Raw genomic sequence first — 24338 nt, forward strand, 5'->3', positions numbered from 1 at the left:
TTTTTGCAGGTCCAGGGTCATGAAATTTTTTCAAAAATGGCTGGTTCCTTATCTTCAAAATAAGTGCCTAAAATTCATCGAAACTACCCGAAATGATGTTCGGAACGTGAATTGAGACTTTTTTGTTCGTTTCGAGTAAAAAAAAATTTTTGAAAAATTTTAAGTTTTTTGAACTTTTTTGCAGGTCCGGGGTCATGAAATTTTTTCAAAAATGGCTGATTCCTTATATTCAAAATAAGTGCCTAAAAAACACCGAAACTACCCGAAATGATGTTCGGATTGTGAATTAAGACTTTCTTGCTCGTTTCGAGTAAAAAAAAATTTTTGAAAAATTTTAAGTTTTTCGAACTTTTTTGTAGGTCCGGGGTCATGAAATATTTCAAAGAATGATAAGTCCTTATATTCAAAATGAGAGCCTACAATTCACCAAAACTACCCGAAATGATGTTCGGAACGTGAATTAAGACTTTCTTGTTCGTTTCGAGTAAAAAAAAAATTTTGAAAAATTTTAATTTTTTTGAACTTTTTTGCAGGTCCGGGGTCATGAAATATTTCAAAAAATGCTATTTCCTTATATTCAAAATAAGAGCCTAAAATTCATCAAAACTACCCGAAATGATGTTCGGAACGTCAATTAAGACTTTCTTCCTTGTTTCGAGTAAAAAAAATGTTTGAAAAATTTCAATTTTGAACTTTTTTGCAGGTCTGGGATTGAAATATTTCAAAAAATGCTAAGTCCTTTTATTCAAAATAAAAGCCTAAAAAACACTGAAACTACCCGAAATGATGTTCGGAACGTGAATTAAGACTTTCTTGTTCGTTTCGAGTAAAAAAAATTTTTTGAAAAATTTCAAATTTTTTGAACTTTTTTGCAGGTCATGAAATTTTTTCAAAAATGGCTGATTCCTTATATTCAAAATAAGTGCCTAAAAAACACCGAAATTACCCGAAATGATGTTCGGAACGTGAATTAGGCCTTTCTTGTTCGTTTCGAGTAAAAAAAAATTTTTGAAAAATTTCAAATTTTGCAACTTTTTTGCAGGTCCGGGGTCATGAAATTTTTTCAAAAGTAGCTGATTCCTTATATTCAAAAAAAGTGCCTAAAATTCATCGAAATTACCCGAAATGATGTTCGGAACGTGAATAAAGACTTTCTTGTTCGTTTCGAGTAAAAAAAAATTTTTGAAAAATTTTAAGTTTTTCGAACTTTTTTGTAGGTCCGGGGTCATGAAATATTTCAAAAAATGCTATTTCCTTATATTCAAAATAAGAGCCTAAAATTCACCAAAACTACCCGAAATGATGTTCGGAACGTAAATTCAGACTTTCTTGGTCGTTTCTTGAAAAAATATTTTTTTTGGAAAATTTCAAATGTTTTGTGTTTTTCAAGCTCTAGTCTCAAACATTCTAGGTAATTTATTTCTCACTTTTTTCTAGATGTCACTTGAAGGTTCAACCAAATATCATCAAAACATTTCAGAAAGGTATTTTCTTAGCATTTTCGGTTGTTTTGAGTAAAAAATTTTTTTTGAAAAATTTTAAGTTTTTCGAACTTTTTTGCAGGTCCGGGGGTCATGAAATATTTTCAAAAATGGCTGGTTCCTTATCTTCAAAATAAGTGCCTAAAAAACACCGAAACTACCCGAAATGATGTTCGGATTGTGAATTAAGACTTTCTTGCTCGTTTCGAGTAAAAAAAAATTTTTGAAAAATTTTAAGTTTTTCGAACTTTTTTGTAGGTCCGGGGTCATGAAATATTTCAAAGAATGATAAGTCCTTATATTCAAAATGAGAGCCTACAATTCACCAAAACTACCCGAAATGATGTTCGGAACGTGAATTAAGACTTTCTTGTTCGTTTCGAGTAAAAAAAAATTTTGAAAAATTTTAATTTTTTTGAACTTTTTTGCAGGTCCGGGGTCATGAAATATTTCAAAAAATGCTAAGTCCTTATATTCAAAATAAGAGCCTAAAATTCACCAAAACTACCCGAAATGATGTTCGGAACGTGAATTAAGACTTTCTTGCTCGTTTCGAGTAAAAAAAAAATTTTGAAAAATTTTAAGTTTTTCGAACTTTTTTGCAGGTCTGGCTGGGGTCATGAAATTTTTTCAAAAATGGCTGGTTCCTTATCTTCAAAATAACTGCCTAAAATTCATCGAAACTACCCGAAATGATGTTCGGAACGTGAATTAAGACTTTCTTGTTCGTTTAGAGTAAAAAAAAATCTTTGAAAATTTCAAGTTTTTTGAACTTTTTTGCAGGTCCCGGGTCATGAAATTTTTTCAAAAATGGCTGAATCCTTATATTCAAAAGAAGTGCCTAAAAAACACCGAAATTACCCGAAATGATGTTCGGAACGTGAATTAGGCCTTTCTTGTTCGTTTCGAGTAAAAAAAAATTTTTGAAAAATTTCAAATTTTGCAACTTTTTTGCAGGTCCGGGGTCATGAAATTTTTTCAAAAGTAGCTGATTCCTTATATTCAAAAAAAGTGCCTAAAATTCATCGAAAATACCCGAAATGATGTTCGGAACGTGAATTAAGACTTTCTTGTTCGTTTCGAGTAAAAAAAAATTTTTGAAAAATTTTAAGTTTTTCAAACTTTTTTGTAGGTCCGGGGTCATGAAATATTTCAAAAAATGCTATTTCCTTATATTCAAAATAAGAGCCAAAAATTCACCAAAACTACCCGAAATGATGTTCGGAACGTCAATTAAGACTTTCTTCCTTGTTTCGAGTAAAAAAAATGTTTGAAAAATTTCAATTTTGAACTTTTTTGCAGGTCCGGGGTCATGAAATATTTCAAAAAATGCTCAGTCCTTTTATTCAAAATAAAAACCTAAAATTCACCAAAACTACCCGAAATGTTGTTCGGAACGTAAATTAAGACTTTCTTGTTCGTTTCGAGTAAAAAAAATATTTTGAAAAATTTCAAGTTTTTCGAACTTTTTGCAGGTCTGGGGTCATGAAATATTTCAAAAAATGATAAGTCCTTATATTCAAAATGAGAGCCTAGAATTCACCAAAACTACCCGAAATGATGTTCGGAACGTGAATTAAGACTTTCTTGTTCGATTCGAGTAAAAAAAAAATTTTGAAAAATTTTAAGTTTTTCGAACTTTTTGCAGGTCCGGGGTCATGAAATATTTCAAAAAATGATCAGTCCTTATATTCAAAATGAGAGCCTAAAAAACAACGAAACTACCCGAAATGATGTTCGGAACGTGAATTAAGACTTTCTTGTTCGATTCGAGTGAAAAAAAAATTTTGAAAAATTTTAAGTTTTTCGAACTTTTCGCAGGTCCGGGGTCATGAAATATTTCAAAAAATGATAAGTCCTTATATTCAAAGTAAAAGCCTAAAATTCACGAAAACTACCCGAAATGATGTTCGGAACGTAAATTAAGACTTTCTTGTTCGTTTCGAGTAAAAAAAATATTTTGAAAAATTTCAAGTTTTTCGAACTTTTTGCAGGTCCGGGGTCATGAAATTTTTCAAAAATGGCTGATTCCTTTTATTCAAAATAAGAGCCTAAAATTCACCAAAACTACCCGAAATGATGTTCGGAACGTGAATTAAGACTTTCTTGCTCGTTTCGAGTAAAAAAAAATTTTTGAAAAATTTTAAGTTTTTCGAACTTTTTGCAGGTCCGGGGTCATGAAATATTTCAAAAAATGATCAGTCCTTATATTCAAAATGAGAGCCTAAAAAACAACGAAACTACCCGAAATGATGTTCGGAACGTGAATTAAGACTTTCTTGTTCGATTCGAGTGAAAAAAAAATTTTGAAAAATTTTAAGTTTTTCGAACTTTTCGCAGGTCCGGGGTCATGAAATATTTCAAAAAATGATAAGTCCTTATATTCAAAGTAAAAGCCTAAAATTCACGAAAACTACCCGAAATGATGTTCGGAACGTAAATTAAGACTTTCTTGTTCGTTTCGAGTAAAAAAAATATTTTGAAAAATTTCAAGTTTTTCGAACTTTTTGCAGGTCCGGGGTCATGAAATTTTTCAAAAATGGCTGATTCCTTTTATTCAAAATAAGAGCCTAAAATTCACCAAAACTACCCGAAATGATGTTCGGAACGTGAATTAAGACTTTCTTGCTCGTTTCGAGTAAAAAAAAATTTTTGAAAAATTTTAAGTTTTTCGAACTTTTTTGTAAGTCCGGGGTCATGAAATATTTCAAAAAATGCTGATTCCTTATCTTCAAAATAAGTGCCTAAAATTCATCGAAACTACCCGAAATGATGTCCAGAACGTGAATTAAGACTTTCTTGTTCGTTTCGAGTAAAAAAAATTTTTTGAAAAATTTAAAATTTTTTGAACTTTTTTGCAGGTCCGGGGTCATGAAACTTTTTCAAAAATGGCTGATTCCTTATATTCAAAATAAGTGCCTAAAAACACCGAAACTACCCGAAATGATGTTCGGAACATGAATTAAGACTTTCTTGTTCGTTTCGAGTAAAAAAATATTTTTGAAAAATTTCAAATTTTTTGAACTTTTTTGCAGGTCCGGGGTCATGAAATTTTTTCAAAAATGGCTGATTCCTTATATTCAAAATAAGTGCCTAAAATTCACCAAAACTACCCGAAATGATGTTCGGATCGTAAATTAAGACTTTCTTGTTCGTTTCGAGAAAAAAAAAAATTTTGAAAAATTTTAAGTTTTTCGAACTTTTTGCAGGTCCGGGGTCATGAAATATTTCAAAAAATGACAAGTCCTTATATTCAAAATGAGAGCCTAGAATTCACCAAAACTACCCGAAATGATGTTCGGAACCTGAATTAAGACTTTCTTGTTCGTTTCGAGTAAAAAATTTTTTTTTTAAAAATTTCAAATTTTTTGAACTTTTTTGCAGGTCCGGGGTCATGAAACTTTTTCAAAAATGGCTGATTCCTTATATTCAAAATAAGTGCCTAAAAGCACCGAAACTACCCGAAATGATGTTTGAATCGTGAATTAAGCCTTTCTTGTTCGTTTCGAGTAAAAAAAATTTTTTTAAAAATTTCAAATTTTTCAACTTTTTTACAGGTCCGGGGTCATGAAATATTTCAAAAATGGCTGATTCCTTATATACAAAATAAGTGCCTAAAAAACACCGAAACTACCCGAAATGATGTTCGGAACGTGAATTAAGACTTTCTTGTTCGTTTTGAGTAAAAAAAATTTTTTTAAAAATTTCAAATTTTTCAACTTTTTTACAGGTCCGGGGTCATGAAATATTTCAAAAAATGCTCAGTCCTTTTATTCAAAATAAAAGCCTAAAATTCACCAAAACTACCCGAAATGTTGTTCGGAACGTAAATTAAGACTTTCTTGTTCGTTTCGAGTAAAAAAAAAATTTTGAAAAATTTTAAGTTTTTCGAACTTTTTGCAGGTCTGGGGTCATGAAATATTTCAAAAAATGATAAGTCCTTATATTCAAAATGAGAGCCTAGAATTCACCAAAACTACCCGAAATGATGTTCGGAACGTTAATTAAGACTTTCTTGTTAGTTTTGAGTAAAAAAAATTTTTTTAAAAGTTTCAAATTTTTTAACTTTTTTACAGGTCCGGGGTCATGAAATATTTCAAAAAATGCTCAGTCCTTTTATTCAAAATAAAAGCCTAAAATTCACCAAAACTACCCGAAATGTTGTTCGGAACGTAAATTAAGACTTTCTTGTTCGTTTCGAGTAAAAAAAAAATTTTGAAAAATTTTAAGTTTCTCGAACTTTTTGCAGGTCTGGGGTCATGAAATATTTCAAAAAATGATAAGTCCTTATATTCAAAATGAGAGCCTAGAATTCACCAAAACTACCCGAAATGATGTTCGGAACGTGAATTAAGACTCTCTTGTTCGATTCGAGTGAAAAAAAAATTTTGAAAAATTTTAAGTTTTTCGAACTTTTTGCAGGTCCGGGGTGATGAAATATTTCAAAAAAAGATAAGTCCTTATATTCAAAGTAAAAGCCTAAAATTCACGAAAACTACCCGAAATGATGTTCGGAACGTAAATTAAGACTTTCTTGTTCGTTTCGAGTAAAAAAAAAATTTTGAAAAATTTTATGTTTTTCGAACTTTTTGCAGGTCCGAGGTCATGAAATATTTCAAAAAATGATCAGTCCTTATATTCAAAATGAGAGCCTAGAATTCACCAAAACTACCCGAAATGATGTTCGGAACGTGAATTAAGACTTTCTTGTTAGTTTTGAGTAAAAAAAATTTTTTGAAAAATTCTAAGTTTTTCAAACTTTTTTGCAGGTCCGGGGTCATGAAATTTTTCAAAAATGGCTGATTCCTTTTATTCAAAATAAGAGCCTAAAATTCACCAAAACTACCCGAAATGATGTTCGGAACGTGAATTAAGACTTTCTTGCTCGTTTCGAGTAAAAAAAAATTTTTGAAAAATTTTAACTTTTTCGAACTTTTTTGTAGGTCCGGGGTCATGAAATATTTCAAAAAATGCTGATTCCTTATCTTCAAAATAAGTGCCTAAAATTCATCGAAACTACCCGAAATGATGTCCAGAACGTGAATTAAGACTTTCTTGTTCGTTTCGAGTAAAAAAAATTTTTTGAAAAATTTAAAATTTTTTGAACTTTTTTGCAGGTCCGGGGTCATGAAACTTTTTCAAAAATGGCTGATTCCTTATATTCAAAATAAGTGCCTAAAAAACACCGAAACTTCCCGAAATGATGTTCGGATCGTGAATTAAGCCTTTCTTCTTCGTTTCGAGTAAAAAAATATTTTTGAACAATTTTAAGTTTTTCAAAGTTTTTTGCAGGTCCGGGGTCAGGAAATATTTCAAAAATTGCTAAGTCCTTATATTCAACATAAAAGCCTAAAATTCACCAAAACTCTCCGAAATGATTTTCGGAACCTAAATTAAGACTTTCTTGCTCGTTTCTTTAGAAAATATTTTTTTTGGAAAATTTCAAATTTTTTGTGTTTTTCAAGCTCTAGTCTCAAACATTCTAGGTAATTTATTTCTCACTTTTTTCTAGATGCCACTTGAAGGTTCAACCAAATATCATCAAAACATTTCAGAAAGGTATTTTCTTAGCATTTTCGGTTGTTTCGAGTAAAAATATTTTTTTGAAAAATTTCAAATTTTTTGAACTTTTTTGCAGGTCCGGGGTCATGAAATATTTCAAAAAATGATAAGTCCTTATATTCAAAATAAAAGCCTAAAATTCACGAAAACTACCCGAAATGATGTTCGGAACGTAAATTAAGACTTTTTTGTTCGTTTCGAGTAAAAAAAAATTTTTGAAAAATTTTATGTTTTTCAAACTTTTTTGCAGTTCCGGGGTCATGAAACTTTTCAAAAATGGCTGATTCCTTATCTTCAAAATAAGTGCCTAAAATTCATCGAAACTACCCGAAATGATGTCCAGAACGTGAATTAAGACTTTCTTGTTTGTTCGAGTAAAAAAAAATTTTTGAAAAATTTTATGTTTTTCAAACTTTTTTGCAGTTCCGGGGTCATGAAACTTTTCAAAAATGGCTGATTCCTTATCTTCAAAATAAGTGCCTAAAATTCATCGAAACTACCTGAAATGATGTCCAGAACGTCAATTAAGACTTTCTTGTTCGTTTCGAGTAAAAAAAAATTTTTGAAAAATTTCAAATTTTTTGAACTTTTTTGCAGGTCTGGGGTCATGAAATTTTTTCAAAAATGGCTGATTCCTTATATTCAAAATAAGTGCCTAAAAACACCGAAACTACCCGAAATGATGTTCGGATGGTGAATTAAGCCTTTCTTCTTCGTTTCGAGTAAAAAAAATTTTTTGAAAAATTTTAAATTTTTCAACTTTTTTACAGGTCCGGGGTCATGAAATATTTCAAAAAATGCTCAGTCCTTTTATTCAAAATAAGTGCCTAAAATTCATCGAAACTACCCGAAATGATGTTCGGAACGTGAATTAAGACTTTCTTGTTCGTTTCCAGTAAAAAAAAATTTTTGAAAAATTTCAAATTTTTTGAACTTTTTTGCAGGTCTGGGGTCATGAAAATTTTTCAAAAATGGCTGATTCCTTATATTCAAAATAAGTGCCTAAAAAACACCGAAACTACCCGAAATGATGTTCGGATCGTGAATTAAGCCTTTCTTGTTCGTTTCGAGTAAAAAACATTTTTTGAAAAATTTCAAATTTTTCAACTTTTTTACAGGTCCGGGGTCATGAAATATTTCAAAAAATGCTCAGTCCTTTTATTCAAAATAAAAGCCTAAAATTCACCAAAACTACCCGAAATGATGTTCGGAACGTAAATTAAGACTTTCTTGGTCGTTTCTTTAAAAAATATTTTTTTTGGAAAATTTCAAATTTTTTGTGTTTTTCAAGCTCTAGTCTCAAACATTCTAGGTAATTTATTTCTCACTTTTTTCTAGATGTCACTTGAAGGTTCAACCAAATATCATCAAAACATTTCAGAAAGGTATTTTCTTAGCATTTTCGGTTGTTTTGAGTAAAAATATTTTTTTGAAAATTTTAAGTTTTTCGAACTTTTTTGTAGGTCCGGGGTCATGAAATATTTCAAAAAATGCTGATTCCTTATCTTCAAAATAAGTGCCTAAAATTCATCGAAACTACCCGAAATGATGTTCGGAACGTGAATTAAGACTTTCTTGTTCGTTTCGAGTAAAAAAAAATTTTTGAAAAATTTTAAGTTTTTCAAACTTTTTTGCAGGTCCGGGGTCATGAAATTTTTCAAAAATGGCTGATTCCTTATCTTCAAAATAAGTGCCTTAAATTCATCGAAACTACCCGAAATGATGTTCGGAACGTGAATTAAGACTTTCTTGTTCGTTTGGAGTAAAAAAAAATTTTTGAAAGATTTCAAATTTTTTGAACTTTTTTGCAGGTCCGGGGTCATGAAATTTTTTCAAAAATGGCTGATTCCTTATATTCAAAATAAGTGCCTAAAAAACACCGAAACTTCCCGAAATGATGTTCGGATCGTGAATTAAGCCTTTCTTGTTCGTTTCGAGTAAAAAAATATTTTTGAACAATTTTAAGTTTTTCAAAGTTTTTTGCAGGTCCGGGGTCAGGAAATATTTCAAAAATTGCTAAGTCCTTATATTCAAAATAAAAGCCTAAAATTCACCAAAACTCTCCGAAATGATTTTCGGAACCTAAATTAAGACTTTCTTGGTCGTTTCTTTAGAAAATATTTTTTTTGGAAAATTTCAAATTTTTTGTGTTTTTCAAGCTCTAGTCTCAAACATTCTAGGTAATTTATTTCTCACTTTTTTCTAGATGCCGCTTGAAGGTTCAACCAAATATCATCAAAACATTTCAGAAAGGTATTTTCTTAGCATTTTCGGTTGTTTCGAGTAAAAATATTTTTTTGAAAAATTTCAAATTTTTTGAACTTTTTTGCAGGTCCGGGGTCATGAAATATTTCAAAAAATGATAAGTCCTTATATTCAAAATAAAAGCCTAAAATTCACGAAAACTACCCGAAATAATGTTCGGAACGTAAATTAAGACTTTTTTGTTCGTTTCGAGTAAAAAAAAATTTTTGAAAAATTTTATGTTTTTCAAACTTTTTTGCAGTTCCGGGGTCATGAAACTTTTCAAAAATGGCTGATTCCTTATCTTCAAAATAAGTGCCTAAAATTCATCGAAACTACCCGAAATGATGTCCAGAACGTGAATTAAGACTTTCTTGTTCGTTTCGAGTAAAAAAAAATTTTTGAAAAATTTTACGTTTTTCAAACTTTTTTGCAGTTCCGGGGTCATGAAACTTTTCAAAAATGGCTGATTCCTTATCTTCAAAATAAGTGCCTAAAATTCATCGAAACTACCCGAAATGATGTCCAGAACGTCAATTAAGACTTTCTTGTTCGTTTCGAGTAAAAAAAAATTTTTGAAAAATTTCAAATTTTTTGAACTTTTTTGCAGGTCTGGGGTCATGAAATTTTTTCAAAAATGGCTGATTCCTTATATTCAAAATAAGTGCCTAAAAAACACCGAAACTACCCGAAATGATGTTCGGATCGTGAATTAAGCCTTTCTTGCTCGTTTCGAGTAAAAAACATTTTTTGAAAAATTTCAAATTTTTCAACTTTTTTACAGGTCCGGGGTCATGAAATATTTCAAAAAATGCTCAGTCCTTTTATTCAAAATAAAAGCCTAAAATTCACCAAAACTACCCGAAATGATGTTCGGAACGTAAATTAAGACTTTCTTGTTCGTTTCGAGTAAAAAAAATTTTTTGACAAATTTCAAATTTTTTGAACTTTTTTGCAGGTCCGGGGTCATGAAATTTTTTCAAAAATGGCTGATTCCTTATATTCAAAATAAGTGCCTAAAAAACACCGAAACTACCCGAAATGATGTTCGGATCGTGAATTAAGCCTTTCTTGTTCGTTTTGAGTAAAAGAAATTTTTTTAAAAATTTCAAATTTTTCAACTTTTTTACAGGTCCGGGGTCATGAAATATTTCAAAAAATGCTCAGTCCTTTTATTCAAAATAAAAGCCTAAAATTCACCAAAACTACCCGAAATGATGTTCGGAACGTAAATTAAAACTTTCTTGTTCGTTTCGAGAAAAAAAAAAATTTTGAAAAATTTTAAGTTTTTGAAACTTTTTGCAGGTCCGGGGTCATGAAATATTTCAAAAAATGATAAGTCCTTATATTCAAAATGAGAGCCTAGAATTCACCAAAACTACCCGAAATGATGTTCGGAACGTGAATTAAGACTTTCTTGTTCGTTTCGAGTAAAAAAAAAATTTTGAAAAATTTTAAGTTTTTCGAACTTTTTGCAGGTCCGGGGTCATGAAATATTTCAAAAAATGATAAGTCCTTATATTCAAAATAAAAGCCTAAAATTCACGAAAACTACCCGAAATGATGTTCGGAACGTAATTTAAGACTTTCTTGTTCGTTTCGAGTAAAAAAAAATTTTTGAAAAATTTCAAATTTTTTGAACTTTTTTGCAGGTCTGGGGTCATGAAATTTTTTCAAAAATGGCTGATTTCTTATATTCAAAATAAGTGCCTAAAAACACAGAAACTACCCGAAATGATGTTCGGATGGTGAATTAAGCCTTTCTTCTTCGTTTCGAGTAAAACAATTTTTTTGAAAAATTTTAAATTTTTCAACTTTTTTACAGGTCCGGGGTCATGAAATATTTCAAAAAATGCTCAGTCCTTTTATTCAAAATAAAAGCCTAAAATTCACCAAAACTACCCGAAATGATGTTCGGAACGTAAATTCAGACTTTCTTGGTCGTTTCTTTAAAAAATATTTTTTTTGGAAAATTTCAAATTTTTTGTGTTTTTCAAGCTCTAGTCTCAAACATTCTAGGTAATTTATTTCTCACTTTTTTCTAGATGTCACTTGAAGGTTCAACCAAATATCATCAAAACATTTCAGAAAGGTATTTTCTTAGCATTTTCGGTTGTTTTGAGTAAAAATATTTTTTGAAAAATTTTAAGTTTTTCGAACTTTTTTGCAGGTCCGGAATCATGAAATTTTTCAAAAAATGATAAGTCCTTATATTCAAAATGAGAGCCTAAAATTCACCGAAGCTACCCGAAATAATGTTCGGAACGTGAATTAAGACTTTCTTGTTCGTTTCGAGTAAAAAAAGATTTTTGAAAAATTTTAAGTCTTTCGAACTTTTTGCAGGTCCGGGGTCATGAAATATTTCAAAAATGGCTGATTCCTTATCTTCAAAATAAGTGCCTAAAATTCATCGAAACTACCCGAAATGATGTTCGGAAAGTGAATTAAGACTTTCTTGTTCGTTTCGAGTAAAAAAAAATTTTTGAAAAATTTCAAATTTTGCAACTTTTTTGCAGGTCCGGGGTCATGAAATTTTTTCAAAAGTGGTTGATCCTTATATTCAAAATAAGTGCCTAAAATTCATCGAAACTACCCGAAATGATGTTCCGAACGTGAATTAAGACTTTCTTGTTCGTTTCGAGTAAAAAAAGATTTTTGAAAAATTTTAAGTCTTTCGAACTTTTTGCAGGTCCGGGGTCATGAAATATTTCAAAAATGGCTGATTCCTTATCTTCAAAATAAGTGCCTAAAATTCATCGAAACTACCCGAAATGATGTTCGGAAAGTGAATTAAGACTTTCTTGTTCGTTTCGAGTAAAAAAAAATTTTTGAAAAATTTCAAATTTTGCAACTTTTTTGCAGGTCCGGGGTCATGAAATTTTTTCAAAAGTGGTTGATTCCTTATATTCAAAATAAGTGCCTAAAATTCATCGAAACTACCCGAAATGATGTTCCGAACGTGAATTAAGACTTTCTTGTTCGTTTCGAGTAAAAAAAATTTTTGAAAAATTTTAAGTTTTTCGAACTTTTTTGCAGGTCCGGGGTCATGAAATTTTTCAAAAAATGATAAGTCCTTATATTCAAAATGAGAGCCTAAAATTCACCGAAGCTACCCGAAATAATGTTCGGAACGTGAATTAAGACTTTCTTGTTCGTTTCGAGTAAAAAAAATTTTTAACTTTTTCGAACTTTTTGCAGGTCCGGAGTCATGAAATATTTCAAAAATGGCTGATTCCTTATCTTCAAAATAAGTGCCTAAAATTCATCGAAACTACCCGAAATGACGTTCGGAAAGTGAATTAAGACTTTCTTGTTCGTTTCGAGTGAAAAAAAATGTTTGAGAAATTTTAAGTTTTTTTAACTTTTTTGCAGGTCCGGGGTCATGAAATGTTTCAAAGATTGCTAAGTCCTTTTATTCAAAGTAAAAGCCTAAAATTCATCGAAACTACCCGAAATGATGTTCAGAACGTGAATTAAGACTTTCTTGTTCGTTTCGAGTAAAAAAAAATTTTTTAAAAATTTTAAGTTTTTCAAACTTTTTTGCAGCACAGGGGTCATGAAATTTTTCAAAAATGGCTGATTCCTTATCTTCAAAATAAGTGCCTAAAGTTCATCGAAACTACCCAAAATGTTGTTCGCAACGTGAATTAAGACTTTCTTGTTCGTTTCGAGTAAAACAAAATTTTTGAGAAATTTCAAATTTTGCAACTTTTTTGCAGGTTCGGGGCACATGAAATTTTTTCAAAAATGGCTGATTCCTTATATTCAAAATAAGTGCCTAAAATTCATCGAAACTACCCGAAATGATGTTCGGAACGTGAATTAAGACTTTCTTGTTCGTTTCGAGTAAAAAAAAATGTTTGAGAAATTTTAAGTTTTTTTAACTTTTTTGCAGGTCCGGATCATGAAATATTTCAAAAATTGCTAAGTCCTTTTATTCAAAATAAAAGCCTAAAATTCACCAAAACTACCCGAAATGATGTTCGGAACGTAAATTAAGACTTTCTTGTTCGTTTCGAGTGAAAAAAAATGTTTGAGAAATTTTAAGTTTTTTTAACTTTTTTGCAGGTCCGGGGTCATGAAATGTTTCAAAGATTGCTAAGTCCTTTTATTCAAAGTAAAAGCCTAAAATTCATCGAAACTACCCGAAATGATGTTCAGAACGTGAATTAAGACTTTCTTGTTCGTTTCGAGTAAAAAAAAATTTTTTAAAAATTTTAAGTTTTTCAAACTTTTTTGCAGCACAGGGGTCATGAAATTTTTCAAAAATGGCTGATTCCTTATCTTCAAAATAAGTGCCTAAAGTTCATCGAAACTACCCAAAATGTTGTTCGCAACGTGAATTAAGACTTTCTTGTTCGTTTCGAGTAAAACAAAATTTTTGAGAAATTTCAAATTTTGCAACTTTTTTGCAGGTTCGGGGCACATGAAATTTTTTCAAAAATGGCTGATTCCTTATATTCAAAATAAGTGCCTAAAATTCATCGAAACTACCCGAAATGATGTTCGGAACGTGAATTAAGACTTTCTTGTTCGTTTCGAGTAAAAAAAAATGTTTGAGAAATTTTAAGTTTTTTTAACTTTTTTGCAGGTCCGGATCATGAAATATTTCAAAAATTGCTAAGTCCTTTTATTCAAAATAAAAGCCTAAAATTCACCAAAACTACCCGAAATGATGTTCGGAACGTAAATTAAGACTTTCTTGTTCGTTTCGAGTAAAAAAAAATTTTGAAAAATTTAAAGTTTTTCGAACTTTTTTGCAGGTCCGGGGTCATGAAATATTTCAAAAAATGATAAGTCCTTATATTCAAAATGAGAGCCTAGAATTCACCAAAACTACCCGAAATGATGTTCGGAACGTGAATTAAGACTTTCTTGTTCGTTTCGAGTAAAAAAAATTTTTTGAAAAATTTTAAGTTTTTCGAACTTTTTTGCAGGTCCGGGGTCATGAAATTTTTTCAAAAATGGCTGGTTCCTTATCTTCAAAATAAGTGCCTAAAATTCATGGAAACTACCCGAAATGATGTTCGGAACGTGAATTAAGACTTTCTTGTTCGTTTCGAGTAAAAAAAATTTTTGAAAAATTTTAAGTTTTTCGAACTTTTTTGCAGGTCCGGGGTCATGAAATTTTTCAAAAAATGATAAGTCCTTATATTCAAAATGAGAGCCTAAAATTCACCGAAGCTACCCGAAATAATGTTCGGAACGTGAATTAAGACTTTCTTGTTCGTTTCGAGTAAAAAAAATTTTTAACTTTTTCGAACTTTTTGCAGGTCCGGGGTCATGAAATATTTCAAAAATGGCTGATTCCTTATCTTCAAAATAAGTGCCTAAAATTCATCGAAACTACCCGAAATGACGTTCGGAAAGTGAATTAAGACTTTCTTGTTCGTTTCGAGTGAAAAAAAATGTTTGAGAAATTTTAAGTTTTTTTAACTTTTTTGCAGGTCCGGGGTCATGAAATGTTTCAAAGATTGCTAAGTCCTTTTATTCAAAGTAAAAGCCTAAAATTCATTGAAACTACCCGAAATGATGTTCAGAACGTGAATTAAGACTTTCTTGTTCGTTTCGAGTAAAAAAAAATTTTTTAAAAATTTTAAGTTTTTCAAACTTTTTTGCAGCACAGGGGTCATGAAATTTTTCAAAAATGGCTGATTCCTTATCTTCAAAATAAGTGCCTAAAGTTCATCGAAACTACCCAAAATGTTGTTCGCAACGTGAATTAAGACTTTCTTGTTCGTTTCGAGTAAAACAAAATTTTTGAGAAATTTCAAATTTTGCAACTTTTTTGCAGGTTCGGGGCACATGAAATTTTTTCAAAAATGGCTGATTCCTTATATTCAAAATAAGTGCCTAAAATTCATCGAAACTACCCGAAATTATGTTCGGAACGTGAATTAAGACTTTCTTGTTCGTTTCGAGTAAAAAAAAATGTTTGAGAAATTTTAAGTTTTTTTAACTTTTTTGCAGGTCCGGGGTCATGAAATATTTCAAAAATTGCTAAGTCCTTTTATTCAAAATAAAAGCCTAAAATTCACCAAAACTACCCGAAATGATGTTCGGAACGTAAATTAAGACTTTCTTGTTCGTTTCGAGTAAAAAAAAATTTTGAAAAATTTAAAGTTTTTCGAACTTTTTTGCAGGTCCGGGGTCATGAAATATTTCAAAAAATGATAAGTCCTTATATTCAAAATGAGAGCCTAGAATTCACCAAAACTACCCGAAATGATGTTCGGAACGTGAATTAAGACTTTCTTGTTCGTTTCGAGTAAAAAAAATTTTTTGTAACAATTTTAAGTTTTTCGAACTTTTTTGCAGGTCCGGGGTCATGAAATTTTTTCAAAAATGGCTGGTTCCTTATCTTCAAAATAAGTGCCTAAAATTCATCGAAACTACCCGAAATGATGTTTGGAACGTGACTTAAGACTTTCTTGTTCGTTTCGAGTAAAAAAAAAATTTTGAAAAATTTCACATTTTTTGAACTTTTTTGCAGGTCCGGGGTCACGAAATATTTCAATAATTGCTAAGTCTTTATATTCAAAATAAGTGCCTAGAATTCACCAAAACTACCCGAAATGATGTTCGGAACGTGAATGAAGAATTTCTTGTTCGTTTCGAGTAAAAAAAATTTTTTGAAAAATTTTAACTTCTTCAAACTTTTTTGCAGGTCCGGGGTCATGAAATTTTTTCAAAAGTGGCTGATTCCTTATATTCAAAATAAGTGCCTAAAATTCATCGAAACTACCCGAAATGATGTTCGGAACGTGAATTAAGACTTTCTTGTTCGTTTCGAGTATAAAAAATTTTTGAAAAAGTTTAAGTTTTTGGAACTTTTTTGCAGGTCCGAGGTCATGAAATATTTCAAAAATTGCTAAGTCCTTATATTCAAAATAAGAGCCTAAAATTCACCGAAACTCTCCGAAATGATTTTCGGAACCTAAATTAAGACTTTCTTGGTCGTTTCTTTAGAAAATATTTTTTTTGAAAAATTTAAAGTGAATTAAGACTTTCTTGTTCGTTTCGAGTAAAAAAAAATTTTCGAAAAATTTTAAGTTTTTCAAACTTTTTTGCAGGTCCGGGGTCATGAAATATTTCAAAAATTGCTAAGTCCTTTTATTCAAAATAAAAGCCTTCAATTCACCAAAACTACCCGAAATGATGTTCGGAACGTAAATTAAGATTTTCTTGTTCGTTTCGAGTAAAAAAAAAATTTTGAAAAATTTTAAGTTTTTCGCACTTTTTTGCAGGTCCGGGGTCATGAAATATTTCAAAAAATGGTAAGTTCTTATATTCAAAATGAGAGCCTAGAATTCACCAAAACTACCCGAAATGATGTTCGGAACGTGAATTAAGACTTTCTTGTTCGTTTCGAATAAAAAAATTTTTTTGAAAAATTTTAAGTTTTTCGAACTTTTTTGCAGGTCCGGGGTCATGAAATTTTTCAAAAATGGCTGATTCCTTATCTTCAAAATAAGTGCCTAAAATTCATCGAAACTACCCGAAATGATGTTCGGAACGTGAATTAAGACTTTCTTGTTCGTTTCGAGTAAAAAACAATTTTTGAAAAATTTCAAATTTTGCAACTTTTTTGCAGGTTCGGGGTCATGAAATTTTTTCAAAAATGGCTGATTCCTTTTATTCAAAATAAGAGCCTAAAATTCATCGAAACTACCCGAAATGATGTTCGCAACGTGAATTAAGACTTTCTTGTTCGTTTCGAGTAAACAAAAATTTTTGAAAAGTTTTATGTTTTTCGAACTTTTTTGCAGGTCCGGGGTCGTGAAATATTTCAAAAATGGCTGATTCCTTATCTTCAAAATAAGTGCCTAAAATTCATCGAAACTACCCGAAATGATGTTCGGAACGTGAATTAAGACTTTCTTGTTCGTTTCGAGTTAAAAAAAATGTTTGAAAAATTTTAAGTTTTTTGAACTTTTTTGCAGGTCCGGGGTCATGAAATATTTCAAAAATTGCTAAGTCCTTTTATTCAAAATAAGTGCCTAAAATTCATCGAAACTACCCGAAATGATGTTCGGAACGTGAATTAAGACTTTCTTGTTCGTTTCGAGTAAAAAAAATTTTTGAAAAAGTTTAAGTTTTTGGAACTTTTTTGCAGGTCCGAGGTCATGAAATATTTCAAAAATTGCTAAGTACTTATATTCAAAATAAGAGCCTAGAATTCACCAAAACTACCCGAAATGATGTTCGGAACGTGAATTAAGACTTTCTTGTTCGTTTCGAGTAAAAAAAATTTTTTGAAAAATTTTAAGTTTTTCGAACTTTTTTGCAGGTCCGGGGTCATGAAATTTTTCAAAAATGGCTGATTCTTTATCTTCAAAATAAGTGCCTAAAATTCATCGAAACTACCCGAAATGATGTTCGGAAAGTGAATTAAGACTTTCTTGTTCGTTTCGAGTAAAACAAAATTTTTGAGAAATTTCAAATTTTGCAACTTTTTTGCAGGTTCGGGGCACATGAAATTTTTTCAAAAATGGCTGATTCCTTATATTCAAAATAAGTGCCTAAAATTCATCGAAACTACCCGAAATTATGTTCGGAACGTGAATTAAGACTTTCTTGTTCGTTTCGAGTAAAAAAAAATGTTTGAGAAATTTTAAGTTTTTTTAACTTTTTTGCAGGTCCGGGGTCATGAAATATTTCAAAAATTGCTAAGTCCTTTTATTCAAAATAAAAGCCTAAAATTCACCAAAACTACCCGAAATGATGTTCGGAACGTAAATTAAGACTTTCTTGTTCGTTTCGAGTAAAAAAAAATTTTGAAAAATTTAAAGTTTTTCGAACTTTTTTGCAGGTCCGGGGTCATGAAATATTTCAAAAAATGATAAGTCCTTATATTCAAAATGAGAGCCTAGAATTCACCAAAACTACCCGAAATGATGTTCGGAACGTGAATTAAGACTTTCTTGTTCGTTTCGAGTGAAAGAAAATTTTTTGAAAAATTTTAAGTTTTTCGAACTTTTTTGCAGGTCCGGGGTCATGAAATTTTTTCAAAAATGGCTGGTTCCTTATCTTCAAAATAAGTGCCTAAAATTCATCGAAACTACCCGAAATGATGTTTGGAACGTGACTTAAGACTTTCTTGTTCGTTTCGAGTAAAAAAAAATTTTTGAAAAATTTCACATTTTTTGAACTTTTTTGCAGGTCCGGGGTCACGAAATATTTCAATAATTGCTAGGTCTTTATATTCAAAATAAGTGCCTAGAATTCACCAAAACTACCCGAAATGATGTTCGGAACGTGAATGAAGAATTTCTTGTTCGTTTCGAGTAAAAAAAATTTTTTGAAAAATTTTAACTTCTTCAAACTTTTTTGCAGGTCCGGGGTCATGAAATTTTTTCAAAAGTGGCTGATTCCTTATATTCAAAATAAGTGCCTAAAATTCATCGAAACTACCCGAAATGATGTTCGGAACGTGAATTAAGACTTTCTTGTTCGTTTCGAGTATAAAAAATTTTTGAAAAAGTTTAAGTTTTTGGAACTTTTTTGCAGGTCCGAGGTCATGAAATATTTCAAAAATTGCTAAGTCCTTATATTCAAAATAAGAGCCTAAAATTCACCGAAACTCTCCGAAATGATTTTCGGAACCTAAATTAAGACTTTCTTGGTCGTTTCTTTAGAAAATATTTTTTTTGAAAAATTTCAAATTTTTTGTGTTTTTCAAGCTCTAGTCTCAAACCTTCTAGGTAATTTATTTCTCACTTTTTTCTAGATGTCACTTGAAGGTTCAATCAAATATCATCAAAACATTTCAGAAAGGTATTTTCTTAGCATTTTCGGTTGTTTTGAGTAAAAATATTTTTTGAAAAATTTTAAGTTTTTCGAACTTTTTTGCAAGTCCGGGGTCATGAAATATTTAAAAAATTGCTAAGTCCTTATATTCAAAATAAGAGCCTAAAATTCACCGAAACTCTCCGAAATGATTTTCGGAACCTAAATTAAGACTTTCTTGGTCGTTTTTTTAGAAAATATTTTTTTTGAAAAATTTCAAATTTTTTGTGTTTTTCAAGCTCTAGTCTCAAACCTTCTAGGTAATTTATTTCTCACTTTTTTCTAGATGTCACTTGAAGGTTCAATCAAATATTATCAAAACATTTCAGAAAGGTATTTTCTTAGCATTTTCGGTTGTTTTGAGTAAAAATATTTTTTGAAAAATTTTAAGTTTTTCGAACTTTTTTGCAAGTCCGGGGTCATGAAATTTTTCAAAAAATGATAAGTCCTTATATTCAAAATGAGAGCCTAGAATTCACCAAAACTACCCGAAATGATGTTCGGAACGTGAATTAATACTTTCTTGTTCGTTTCGAGTAAAAAAAATTTTTTGAAAAATTTTAAGTTTTTCGAACTTTTTTGCTGGTCCGGGGTCATGAAATTTTTCAAAAATGGCTGATTCCTTATCTTCAAAATAAGTGCCTAAAATTCACCAAAACTACCCGAAATGATGTTCGGAACGTGAATTAAGACTTTCTTGTTCGTTTCGAGTAAAAAAAATTTTTGAAAAATTTTAAGTTTTTCGAACTTTTTTGCAGGTCCGGGGTCATGAAATTTTTCAAAAATTGCTAAGTACTTATATTCAAAATAAGAGCCTAGAATTCACCAAAACTACCCGAAATGATGTTCGGAACGTGAATTAAGACTTTCTTGTTCGTTTCGAGTAAAAAAAATTTTTTGAAAAATTTTAAGTTTTTCGAACTTTTTTGCAGGTCCGGGGTCATGAAATTTTTCAAAAATGGCTGATTCCTTATCTTCAAAATAAGTGCCTAAAATTCATCGAAACTACCCGAAATGATGTTCGGAAAGTGAATTAAGACTTTCTTGTTCGTTTCGAGTAAAAAAAAATTTTCGAAAAATTTTAAGTTTTTCAAACTTTTTTGCAGGTCCGGGGTCATGAAATATTTCAAAAATTGCTAAGTCCTTTTATTCAAAATAAAAGCCTTCAATTCACCAAAACTACCCGAAATGATGTTCGGAACGTAAATTAAGATTTTCTTGTTCGTTTCGAGTAAAAAAAAAATTTTGAAAAATTTTAAGTTTTTCGCACTTTTTTGCAGGTCCGGGGTCATGAAATATTTCAAAAAATGGTAAGTTCTTATATTCAAAATGAGAGCCTAGAATTCACCAAAACTAACCGAAATGATGTTCGGAACGTGAATTAAGACTTTCTTGTTCGTTTCGAATAAAAAAATTTTTTTGAAAAATTTTAAGTTTTTCGAACTTTTTTGCAGGTCCGGGGTCATGAAATTTTTCAAAAATGGCTGATTCCTTATCTTCAAAATAAGTGCCTAAAATTCATCGAAACTACCCGAAATGATGTTCGGAACGTGAATTAAGACTTTCTTGTTCGTTTCGAGTAAAAAACAATTTTTGAAAAATTTCAAATTTTGCAACTTTTTTGCAGGTTCGGGGTCATGAAATTTTTTCAAAAATGGCTGATTCCTTTTATTCAAAATAAGAGCCTAAAATTCATCGAAACTACCCGAAATGATGTTCGGAACGTGAATTAAGACTTTCTTGTTCGTTTCGAGTAAACAAAAATTTTTGAAAAGTTTTATGTTTTTCGAACTTTTTTGCAGGTCCGGGGTCGTGAAATATTTCAAAAATGGCTGATTCCTTATCTTCAAAATAAGTGCCTAAAATTCATCGAAACTACCCGAAATGATGTTCGAAAGTGAATTAAGACTTTCTTGTTCGTTTCGAGTAAAAAAAATTTTTGAAAAATTTTAAGTTTTTTGAACTTTTTTGCAGGTCCGGGGTCATGAAATTTTTTCAAAAAGGGCTGATTCCTTATATTCAAAATAAGTGCCTAAAAAACACCGAAACTACCCGAAATGATGTTCGGAACGTGAATTAAGCCTTTCTTGTTCGTTTCGAGTAAAAAACAATTTTTGAAAAATTTCAAATTTTGCAACTTTTTTGCAGGTTCGGGGCACATGAAATTTTTTCAAAAATGGCTGATTCCTTATCTTCAAAATAAGTGCCTAAAATTCAACGAAACTACCCGAAATGATGTTTGGAACGTGACTTAAGACTTTTTTGTTCGTTTCGAGTGAAAAAAATTTTTTTAAAAATTTTAAGTTTTTTGAACTTTTTTGCAGGTCCGGGGTCATGAAATTTTTTCAAAAATGGCTGGTTCCTTATCTTCAAAACAAGTGCCTAAAATTCATCGAAACTAACCAAAATGATGTTCGGAACGTGAATTAAGACTTTCTTGTTCGTTTCGAGTAAAAAAAAATTTTTGAAAAATTTCAAATTTTGCAACTTTTTTGCAGGTCCGGTGTCGTGAAATATTTCAAAAATGGCTGATTCCTTATTTTCAAAATAAGTGCCTAAAATTCATGGAAACTACCCGAAATGATGTTCGAAAGTGAATTAAGACTTTTTGTCCGTTTCAAGTAAAAAAATTTTTGAAAAATTTTAAGTTTTTCGAACTTTTTTGCAGGTCCGGGGTCATGAAATTTTTCAAAAATTGCTAAGTCCTTTTATTCAAAATAAAAGCCTAAAATTCATCAAAACTACCCGAAATGATGTTCGGAACGTAAATTAAGACTTTCTTGTTCGTTTCGAGTAAAAAAAAATTTTGAAAAATTTTAAGTTTTTCGAACTTTTTTGCAGGTCCGGGGTCATGAAATATTTCAAAAGATGATAAGTCCTTATCTTCAAAATAAGAGCCTAAAATTCACCGAAACTCTCCGAAATGATTATCGGAACGTAAATTAAGACTTTCTTGGTCGTCTCTTTAGAGAATAATTTTTTTGGAAAATTTCAAATTTTTTGTGTTTTTCAAGTTCTAGTCTCAAACATTCTAGGTAATTTATTTCTCACTTTTTTCTAGATGTCACTTGAAGGTTCAACCAAATATCATCGAAACATTTCAGAAAGGTATTTTCTTAGGATTTTCGGTTGTTTCGAGTAAAAAAAATTCTTTTCAAAATTTCAAGTTTTTCGAACTTTTTTGCAGGTCCGGGGTCATGAAATTTTTCAAAAATGGCTGATTCCTTATCTTCAAAATAAGTGCCTAAAATTCATCGAAACTACCTGAAATGATGTTCGGAACGTGAAATAAGACTTTCTTGTTCGTTTCCAGTAAAAAAAATTTTTGAAAAATTTTAAGTTTTTCGAACTTTTTTGCAGGTCCGGGGTCATGAAATATTTCAAAAAATGCTAAGTCCTTTTATTCAAAATAAAAGCCTAAAATTCATCGAAACTACCCGAAATGATGTTCGGAACGTGAATTAAGACTTTCTTGTTCGTTTCGAGTAAAAAACAATTTTTGAAAAATTTCAAATTTTGCAACTTTTTTGCAGGTTCGGGGCACATGAAATTTTTTCAAAAATGGCTGATTCCTTATATTCAAAATAAGAGCCTAACATTCATCGAAACTACCCGAAATGATGTTGGAACGTGAATTAAGACTTTCTTGTTCGTTTCGAGTAAAAAAAAATTTTTGAAAAATTTTAAGTTTTTCGAACTTTTTTGCAGGTCCGGGGTCATGAAATTTTTCAAAAATGGCTGATTCCTTATCTTCAAAATAAGAGCCTAAAATTCACCGAAACTCTCCGAAATGATTTTCGGAACGTAAATTAAGACTTTCTTGGTCGTCTCTTTAGAGAATAATTTTTTTGGAAAATTTCAAATTTTTTGTGTTTTTCAAGTTCTAGTCTCAAACATTCTAGGTAATTTATTTCTCACTTTTTTCTAGATGTCACTTGAAGGTTCAACCAAATATCATCGAAACATTTCAGAAAGGTATTTTCTTAGGATTTTCGGTTGTTTCGAGTCAAAAAAAATTTTTAAAAAATTTTAAGTTTTTCGAACTTTTTTGCAGGTCCGAGGTCATGAAATTTTTCAAAAATGGCTGATTACTTATCTTCAAAATAAGTGCCTAAAATTCATCGAAACTGCCCGAAATGATGTTTGGAACGTGAATTAAGACTATCTTGTTCGTTTCGAGTAGAAAAAAATTTTTGAAAAATTTTAAGTTTTTCGAACTTTTTTGCAGGTCCGGGGTCATGAAATTTTTCAAAAATGGCTGATTCCTTATCTTCAAAATAAGAGCCTAAAATTCACCGAAACTCTCCGAAATGATTTTCGGAACGTAAATTAAGACTTTCTTGGTCGTCTCTTTAGAGAATAATTTTTTTGGAAAATTTCAAATTTTTTGTGTTTTTCAAGTTCTAGTCTCAAACATTCTAGGTAATTTATTTCTCACTTTTTTCTAGATGTCACTTGAAGGTTCAACCAAATATCATCGAAACATTTCAGAAAGGTATTTTCTTAGGATTTTCGGTTGTTTCGAGTCAAAAAAAATTTTTAAAAAATTTTAAGTTTTTCGAACTTTTTTGCAGGTCCGAGGTCATGAAATTTTTCAAAAATGGCTGATTACTTATCTTCAAAATAAGTGCCTAAAATTCATCGAAACTGCCCGAAATGATGTTTGGAACGTGAATTAAGACTATCTTGTTCGTTTCGAGTAGAAAAAAATTTTTGAAAAATTTTAAGTTTTTCGAACTTTTTTGCAGGTCCGGGGTCATGAAATTTTTCAAAAATGGCTGATTCCTTATATTCAAAATAAGTGCCTAAAAAACACCGAAACTCTCCGAAATGATTTTCGGAACGTAAATTAAGACTTTCTTGGTCGTCTCTTTAAAGAATAATTTTTTTGGAAAATTTCAAATTTTTTGTGTTTTTCAAGTTCTAGTCTCAAACATTCTAGGTAATTTATTTCTCACTTTTTTCTAGATGTCACTTGAAGGTTCAACCAAATATCATCGAAACATTTCAGAAAGGTATTTTCTTAGGATTTTCGGTTGTTTCGAGTCAAAAAAAATTTTTAAAAAATTTTAAGTTTTTCGAACTTTTTTGCAGGTCCGAGGTCATGAAATTTTTCAAAAATGGCTGATTCCTTATCTTCAAAATAAGTGCCTAAAATTCATCGAAACTGCCCGAAATGATGTTCGGAACGTGAATTAAGACTTTCTTGTTCGTTTCGAGTAGAAAAAATTTTTTGAAAAATTTTAAGTTTTTTGAACTTTT

General features: G+C 30.4%; 1 long non-coding RNA gene across 1 annotated transcript in view; it reads left to right on the forward strand.

Moving 5' to 3' along the window:
* LOC148957689 (uncharacterized) overlaps window positions 1-24091 on the forward strand; it is a 190774-nt gene extending 166683 nt beyond the window's left edge. The window contains exon 4 of the long non-coding RNA XR_016145174.1: window positions 24045-24091. This is a non-coding gene — a long non-coding RNA (uncharacterized LOC148957689). The remainder of the gene's footprint in view (window positions 1-24044) is intronic.
* The last annotated feature ends 247 nt before the right edge of the window (window positions 24092-24338 follow it).

This window comes from Rhopilema esculentum, chromosome 21 (assembly GCF_057945365.1).
Source record: "Rhopilema esculentum isolate cy_ngs chromosome 21, ASM5794536v1, whole genome shotgun sequence".
NCBI classification, from domain to species: Eukaryota; Metazoa; Cnidaria; class Scyphozoa; order Rhizostomeae; family Rhizostomatidae; genus Rhopilema; species Rhopilema esculentum.